We start from the raw sequence: 9740 nt of genomic DNA on the forward strand, positions 1-9740 counted from the left end.
GCCCACAACTGCAAAAGCAATTGACAGAGTCAGTGAGAGGACCCCAGAGGGGACACCAACGAGTCACTCCAGTTATTCCAATGTGCAAATTTTTAAAGCTTTCTTTGTTTTATATCTTTGAAAACTAAATATCTTTTAGACTTTAGATGATTGATTAATGAGCACAAATTTAATGATCAACTGGCAAATGCATGGATCATTGGTGGATCTGAGGTGGGTTGAATGAAGTCTGTTTTCTCAAACAAGCCACCTGTAACAGCACCCACCTGTCAATCAAAGCATGCTGTTAATTTTGCATAACTTTAAGCCTTAATATAATTTTAACTGGTAAGTTAAATAGAAATTCACCCTCAGTACAGTTGCTATGAACGGGGAAATTGGCTGTAGATATAAATAATAAACTGTTTTTTTTTGTACCAGGCTGTACACATGTTTATTTCTGCTGTGAAGTTTTAACATAGGGGCTTATGGAGACTGAGTCATTCTGTAGCCAGCCTTAAGTGGCTGTTTGAGGAACTGCAGTTTTTGGCACTTCTGCATTGGCGTCACTTCACAGCCACGGAGGTTGCTTTGTTCCAAGCATGTTAGCAGTGAGTGATTTAGGCCTTTCTTATCATATTCCTATTATAACACTTCGCTTGGAAGTGACTGACTAGTAACATTGATCGCTTTCCTTTTTATTTTTAGTCACAGATGTGTGGTGATAAAATGGACAGATAGATTTATGTTGTTTAACTCATTTTCAAGTTCTCATCCAACTCGCTCGTCAGATCCTCTGATAAATCTGCTAAACATTAGAACATGAGTTGTTTACAGTGACATCAATCATGTTGCTATTAACAACCTCCCAGTAGTTGCATTTTGGTGAGTACAGGAAGTTTAGTCGGGGTTTTTATCTCCACGGCAACAAAATATTTGTAAAGAAGTTGAAGAAGTTACGTAATTTTCTGGTTCAACTCGTGCAATAGCGAGTAGACTATTTTTCACTTTCCCACTGAGGAATGAGCATGTAACATATCAGGATGAAAAGGAAGCTCACAGGGCGTGTCGTCTACAAGGCCACTTATCAAACACAGAAGAATCATCTTAGAAAAAAAAAGGATATAAAGCTTAGACTGTGGGTAGGAGAGACACTTTCATTTTATAACAACATTCATTATCAAACAGCCTTTGGCTCTGACACCCCCTGCTCCATCTTTATTTCTTTTATCTAATTCGGCCTCCACTTGTATGTATGTAATAGATTCAAATTAATTACATTTAAATACCGGGTGCTGGGTCATGTGAGCAGTATTCTTGCTTGTAAACACAGACTAATCAGCTCAGTGTCTGTGTCCAAACTCAGATGAAGCTGAGATGAAGATCTGAATGATACGAGGGTCAGGGATGATAATGATGGCTGGAGCGGCAGACACAATCTTCCTTATGCAGTGAATCCTGATTGAACAGTTATGAGACTGAAAGCATGTGTGCCTCTGTGGGTCTTAAGAGAGGGAAAAATCCCAACAATACCCCTGTTATACTGCAATTCCCGCGTAGATACCATCAGTGTGAGAACCAAGGTGTCAGACTTGATATCAAGTCTATTTCTTGAACAGTTGCTACAATACAGGTGATTTATTGTCCTTGTAAACACAAGCCAAAGACATTCCCTCGATACTGACCTTGTTGTACACTATATGTCTATATGTCCAATCTCAAGGTCATTTGATCCATTTTCTCCATCATCTAGCCCATTCTGTTGGCTGCCTGCTGAGGATAAAGCAGGCTTATTACGCAGCCAAACCTCTGGAGTTGAAGGCAGCTAAAGATAGACTTTTTATCAGTCTGGGAAGTTTAAAAAATGACTTATTAACTCTGGCAGAAGCTTTCATTTTAAGTGACGTTACAAATGCCATTGAGCATCTGGCCTGGAGGGAGAGAGACGAGGGCATTTGATATAATAATCCCTTTCAAAAGATCCTAACTGTATTTTTCATTCTTCAGCTCTTCAGCATTGTGTCGGGGCAAAAGAGGGCTGGTTTCCATCAAAAGTGACAATGCTTGGACTGCTCTTTGAGTAATGAGGAGCAAGGCTTTTTTTTTTTTTTTTTTTTACCCTGTCTGTTCAGTCTGGCTCACAGGAGCACACGCTGACTGATCAATACAGGCAGAGAGAGAGAGAGAGAGAGAGAGAGAGAGAGAGAGAGAGAGAGAGAGAGAGAGAGAGAGAGCAGCATGTATTGATCAGTCATGCATTGACTGTAATCCCTGCCAGTACAGAATCATTACACTTTCACACTGTCCGCTGCCGCAGCCATCATGGGTGAAGGTGAAGGCCAAGGTCATAAATAATGCAACAACATTTTCCTAGCCACGAACTGAAGCAGCCAGACGGAGGGGTTAAATGATCGTTGTAACTGTTGATTTCTCTTTCAGTCGATAGCTTGTAAAATACCGAACACTCGTTGACAAACGGAATCTAATCAACCCCAGGCAATTAATAAACCCTGATCAATGTATTGGATAATAAAAAGGAAACCCTGTCACAGAGAAATTACATACCAATTTATTTTGCTAAATTATGCATGTGTACTAGCAATAGTTTACGAGTTGTAGGGTGGTGGTCGTGCGGAGTACAAAACAAAGGACCTCTTTGTTTGTCCTGAGTGGTAAGCACTTAAGTTAACATTAGGAAATGACTGTGGTTCCAGTTCAGTGTTCATACAGTAAACACATGCATCAAGTCAGGGCTTTCTAAATATCCAACCATGACCATGATCTTTTTCCTCAATCTCAACAAGTGCTTTGAGTGCCTAAACATAACAAGACTGTACAAAGGTGTAACAAAGCTACGAGCTAAATGCTAACGTCAGTATGACTCACCATTATCAATGCTAACATACTTATGTTTCACAGGTGATAATAAAACGGATTCACCATCTTATCCTGCCAGCAAATTTCACAGCAATCCGTCCAATAGTCAAGATATCTTTTTAAATATCATGATGGCACTGAAGGAAACAGTCAGAGGATCACTAAAGACATTAGAATTCATCATCTGGGAACCATGAATGTCTACACAAGGGAAGATGTCAAGTTATCCCACTGAACAAGTGGTGGCACTAGAGTAAAGTCAGGGGATCACCACAGCTATTTCTGTAGGGACCACAAATATTAAATTTCATGCTGATAAATCTAATAGTCGTTGAGGCATATCCTCAACCCATTCTTCACACTAATCCAATCCGGTCGCAGATCTAGACACCTAGCCTGGAAATGGGAACGTTATGTGGTGACAGTTTCAGCTCGGTAAATGTCATTTCTGTACATGATATGAGTATGGAAGTATGGAATGCAAGTATAAATGTGATGTCTTTCTCACGGTTCTGTTGTGGTGTATAATGTATCTGTGTATTTATGTGAGACTCTGTACAGACTGTGGCAACAAATTTCCTTGAAAGGACAAAGAATGTATCAATATTTCACTCTGGACCAAAGTGGTTGACCAACAAACAAACCGACGTCCACCACAGAGGAATAAGAAAACGTCATGGATGCTTTGGTTGAGCAGATGTACCGAAACAATACTTAATTCAGCACAATAAGTCACAATTGGTATTACATATCAAATTACTTTCATGGGTTGGGGACACAGTAGTGGTTTTATGGGTATGGGTTGTAATATCTGTTATGTTTATGCTTGTCAAATCCAAAGATTTTGGATTGGACATGCTGTATGCCTCAGTAAGTCTCACCACCAAGGAAATGTGAGCAGCTGCTGCCACAGTGATGCATAAAATGAGTGTGGCACACATGGAGGACAACGTGGGAATTAAACTCAGAATCTCATCAAATTCTGTGTCTTAATGTTATGTTTGCACTTGAAAAACAAACACTAAACACAGACGGCACAGACATGACACTTACCAGCACATGCTTATGTATAGTGGATCCTTATGTCTGCACATGTCATACATACATACACAGAGGCAAAGGCCAGACAACACAGATGTTCCAAGACAAACAATCTTTTGCAAATGTGGACAGAGAGAAAACAAAAAAATGAAACCATTGTACTGAAACATAAATCCAATAACTGAATAATAAACACTTCCGATTAGCATCATCTGAACTTTAACAACACAGGCAGCATCAAGGATGAATTTTTAATCAGGGAACTCTCAAGTTGAGGCGGGTTCAAGTTGGCATTTGGGTCACAGTCGCGAGCAAGAGTCAAGCTATTCTCATGTGATGCAAGTATCAACATAACAGCGGCAGACATGGCCTGTGACGTGGTGCATGTGTCGTTGCTATTCCAAACGGCATCCCTGCAGTGAAATGTGAAGGTCGTTGGCAAGGAGGAGGGCGTATGTTAGGGGAAAGGATCCAGCCTCCTGGATTAGAGATTCCCTAGTGAGAGCAAGCTCCCTGGCCCCTGCATGACATGCTGTCACAGTATTAGATTGGTGGGGCTACACAGAAAGACCCCCGTGAGCACTGGACCGCTGCTTTATGTCTCACCTGAGAGGAGTTAGTCTTCAGTAGCACAGAGATCACAGGCAGGGGCTTGGGTGCCAATAAAGTCTCTTCAATTGATTGTGGACTGAGCTTGGCTGTATATTTTGTCCAAAGGTTGATGGGAAGGAAAAGATAGAGATAAAGAAAATCAATTAAAAAAAAGAAAATCGAAATTAGAATCAGAAGAGAGTTAAAACCTGAAGAACAAACATGAATTTTTATCACCGTGTCCATAGAAAATATTCAGGAATTAAACTAAACTTAGGCCTGCAGTTTGATTATTAATTAATATTCAGGTTCTGGCAGATAAAATATCAGAAACAATAAATAACAAGCCATCACAATTTCCCAGAACCCACAGAAATGCCAGCAAATTTAATTTATTATTATGCAAAACATGTAAAAGAAGCAAGTTCTCATATTTCAGAACCTGGAACAATCAACTGTTTGGCTTTTTTGACTGGAAAAATTACCAAAAGATTAATTTAATTATCAAAAGTGTTGCTTGTCATTCTCTGTGATGTACATATTTTACATACACTCAACAGGTAATATTCGTTAGTTACCGGCAGGGTAAACAGCGTCACTGTAGCCTGGAAGGATAAAGTAAAACAAATGTTATTCCTTTAACTTTTTTCCCCTACATTTCTTATAATCACCACCCCGCTGTATTATTTCTGCAAATTATCAGGCTCGCACCTTCCAGGGTAGCCGGCGCGAGAGACGTCTTTGAAGTGCGAACCACAGTTTGTAGGGAGCAGATGGGCTGACTAATGTAACTCCTGACTGGGGCTGTGTGCGTCTCACTGCCAAATCACAGTGAGAGGTGGCAGAACGGCTCATATGGGGAAAGTAGCAGGGCTGCAGGAGGAATCACCAGGATGGAGAAGAGCAAGAACTCAATTAAAATCACAATAACCGACACCGGGCATATGCTTATTTAATTTCGGCTGCTGATTCACTATGTGATAATTTGATGTTGTTATTGATTCACTGAGAGCGTGGAGAGGTAGAAGTCTCCAAGTACATTATCTCAGCACACAAATACAGATGCAAAATATGATTCAGCCATTGAGAAGATTTTTATTAAGAGTGTAGGAAGGGTTACATGTTAACTGAGATCTAAGAGTCTGACCAGTGTGACAGTTTCTGCCTGGACATTGTCAGTATGCATGTGGATACGAATACACTTATTATTCTGGCAAAAAATGTCAAACTGCCATTTAGAGAGAAATTATGTATTCCAGAGTTAAGTCCCCCTGAGGCACACTGACCTTTCCAGGAAAATTCAGAAAACAATGTGTGTTTACTGTGAGGGGTGTAGGGGAAGATATCTAATATTTAAAAGCAGGATTTCTAAATCTAACTTTTAAGTTGTCACCATTGATTTTGCAGTTACAATAATAGTTTTTAAGTGCTAGATAGAGATTTATCAGCTTAAATCCTAAGTAGTAATACTACCATTAATTCTATGCCTTATAAAGAGTAACACTGATAATCAAAATATATGTTACAGGTAAAAAAAGAAGAATTTCTATGTTGTATTATTTAATGTTATGTACAGGCCAAGCTGCAAGTGCCAAAAACTGCAGTTCCTCAAATGGCTACTCGAGGATGGCTCCAGAATAAGTCAATCTCCACAAGTCCTGTTATTAAAACAGCAAACTTAACAGCAGAAAGAAACATGTTTACAACCTGTTACAAAAAATAGTTTTGGTCTCAATTAATTCCTCGTTCATGACAACTGTACGGAGGGTGAATTTTTATAGAACTCATCTGTTCAAATTATATTATGGCTTAAAGTTATGCAGCTTGGACTAACAGGTGGGTGCCGTTACAGGTAGCTTGTTTGAGCAACCAGGTTTTATTCAGCCTACCTTTGGTTTTTACTGATGATCCACATCTTGCCAATTTTTAGATTAGCCGGGAGGACTGCCAAGATGGCAGGAGCCAGAGTCACCACACTCTGAGCTTCAAAACGGCTCTTCATGAACCTGTAACCTGTCATATTTATACTATCTAAGGTACAGGCACATACTTTGATTATAGTATTGTTTTTAAATTTCCTATGAATATAACAATTACAGTGTTGAAAGACTGAATGCTTTAAAAAAATTAAGATCTATCATACACTTAATTTGCTGAAAAATCAACTGAGAAAAATGGAAAACTAGACTGGAATGTTTGTTTTTGGCCAATCCTGCAAACACGCTCATAGTATTAAGCAAGTATGATGTTTTCCTTGTTAATGATCTTAGTTTAGTGTGTTAGCTGTTAGCTGGGTTAATTTAAGCATGTTAATATTGCAAATTAGCACTTGTAGTACAGCTGAGGCTGATGGGAATGTCATTACTTTTGCAGGTGTTTGGTGATAACCGAAAGTATTGGACACAATACATACAATAGTTATAAATAAATTTCAGTCACAATGTTGTGCCAATCAAGTGCTGAATAATGCAAAGTACTCAACCAACAATGGGACAACTAGTATGACTAAAAAAAACAACGACTGAATGTAGGTATAAATACACAAGTATAAATGGAAAAGCAAGATTTAGAACATCTGACAGGGTACTGCCACAGCATACATCAGCACACTGCACAGAGACCTGATATTTTTTGTGCTGTTTGTTGCTTGTTTTTGTCTTCACTGAAGGACAGTCAAAGAGAGGAGGGAAAAGAGTGGAGAGAGAAGAAAAGGAAGGAAATGAAGAAAAAAAAAACAGCAGTCCAGTTGTCGATCAAGACTGTATACTGTATATTGTATATTGGCCAAGTTAAACCAATATCAGTGTGCAGACAGATGGTAGCATCACTTTGATGGTATTTTGGCATGGAGCTGGTAACCATGGTAACCATAGAAAAAAAAAAGAAAAGAAAAAAAAAGGCGGGCGGGGGTCTCCATGATGCAAGGGGAATTTCCTCACCAGTATTCCAGGCTGTGAAATTAACACTTTGAGATTAAATTTCACATGTTCACAGCAGATGTGTGTGTGTGTATATATATATATATACAGTATATATATGCATAACATGTTTCTATGCAATATATGTAAAGCAGGATTAGAGATATCTGAATTATTTGGCTTTCATTTCTTGCCATAGGAGGGAAAATCTTACCACAGTGTGAAAACATACAGCACACGTGTTTGCTCGCGTGCATATATGCAAATTTCACCCACATACTTCCATGCATGGACAGACACACATATGCAGAACAACCAGGCACTATGCCCAAGTTTCACACACACAAAAAAAAAAAACAATTACACAACTGCAGTTAATGATGTGTCTGTTTGTTAGCGATGCTGTTTTCCAATCAAATGCTCATCTGCAGCCCCAGGTAGTTTCTTATTACGGCTCCTGCCACTTGTAATTCACTGTCTCAGCATCAGCACAGTGACAGGAGCATCAATTAATAGTCCAATTATTCCACCTTAACACCTGCTGGAGATTGTAGGACGGTTGTACAGAGTTATCACAAATTGAGGTCTCATTTTCTTATAGTTTTGTCCATCAGTAACGTTAGCATGTACTCACCAATTTGATTACAGAGATCAGGGAACATGGCAGAAACTATAAACAAAATAAGTCTGAGACAGACCTAGATATTGGCTTTGAAACTATAAAATTATGACCCAAACTGTCTATCGCAACTCCTGGTTTAACTTCAGTGTGACATTGTATGTGTTCACTTTCAGTTTTATCTCCAAAAAGTGGTCTGTTGGCTTCTTAACAACCTGTGTGAACATCTGACTTCTTGTGTACAAGTGTGTACAAATACAAAACAGTAATATAAAATATCTCATTTGTACCAGACCAGAATACTCCTTTAAAAAAAAAGTGTTAGATTTAGGGATCTCTATTTAAAGAAAATTAACTATATTATTCATAACTATGTTTTGATTAGTGCATAATCACCTGAAAATAAGTTATTTATATATATATATCATTATGTTTTTCTTACCTTAGAGCCTTTTATATCTACAGACACCACGGATCCTCTTCCACATTGTCCACCATGTTGAACCATCATGTTTCTACAATAGACAGTAAACTAAACACTGCCTCTAGATAGGGCATTTGATTTGGCATTTTTCACCCATTTGACGGCCATCATAGTTTCTTTTACGCATTGGACACGAGAGGTTGAGGCAACACGGTTGCAATCACTAACTAAATCTCTAGATGCCACTAAATCCCTCAGACCCTTCCTTTAACTCACAGGGTCTTATATTAGAGTAGGAGTCTGGTGAACAGAAATATTGTTGTGAATGTGATGTCAGCTATAAATGGAAGCTCAGGGTGGACAAGATGAGATAATCCTGACAGTTCATGACAGTATTCAGTGGACTGATCAATGTTGCAGTCCACTACACTTAATGTCATGAAATGTCCAATAATTTTCATCTGCACTGACTATTAAAAAGGAAATAACTGCTTCCTATTTACAGCACACTTGCTCGGGGTGACAGATACGAAACCACAACCACATATCGGTGACAACAGCGACAGCATCCTTGCATGACTCTGTGTCACAGGACCGGCATCAGTTCGCATTGAAATATTTACTGATAGTGCTGTGAGGCTCTGACTGAGGTAATGATCCAGGTCAGTGGAGATGAGAGAGAGAGGCTGGGCACAGCTGTGGGAAAAGACCCAGTGAAAGCCCATCCTGTGTTAGCTCACAGATACAGAGGAGAGTGTTTAGTGCAGATTCAGTCAGAATAATTAGTATTAATTTCTTGCCTATAACAATGATACAATAGTCAAATACTTAAAGGATTTTTCTCTGGTATTTCCCAGAAGGACGACAAAAAAAGGGACACGTCATGTATCTGCTGTACGGGTGCTTCATCTTACTGTATTGCATAACGAGTTCACCGGGCAGGCAGTGTGTAAGGGGCTGTCGTCCTCCATTAACCATACAGTGTAATTTAAAGGGGGGTTATTACCATTAACAAGCCATAACGATCAAATCCAATCATCTAACAATGAGGTAGCCTATGGTTCCCCTTCATTTCTTTTTAATGTTAATGGCTGAGCAATTCATCTTTTCTGAAAATCCAAACAAAAGCAAACAGACCAGAAAGCTCTATGAGAACAGACTTCAAAGCGCAAGTCCTCATTAGAAAACCCTTTGAAGAGATCCTCAGTGCTAAATCACAGATGGATCCCTCTAAAAGCTCTCTTTTCTTCCCATTGGGGTCCCTATGATTATGAACACATTAGCTGAATGT

Source organism: Larimichthys crocea, chromosome VI (assembly GCF_000972845.2).
Source record: "Larimichthys crocea isolate SSNF chromosome VI, L_crocea_2.0, whole genome shotgun sequence".
Taxonomy (NCBI): Eukaryota; Metazoa; Chordata; class Actinopteri; family Sciaenidae; genus Larimichthys; species Larimichthys crocea.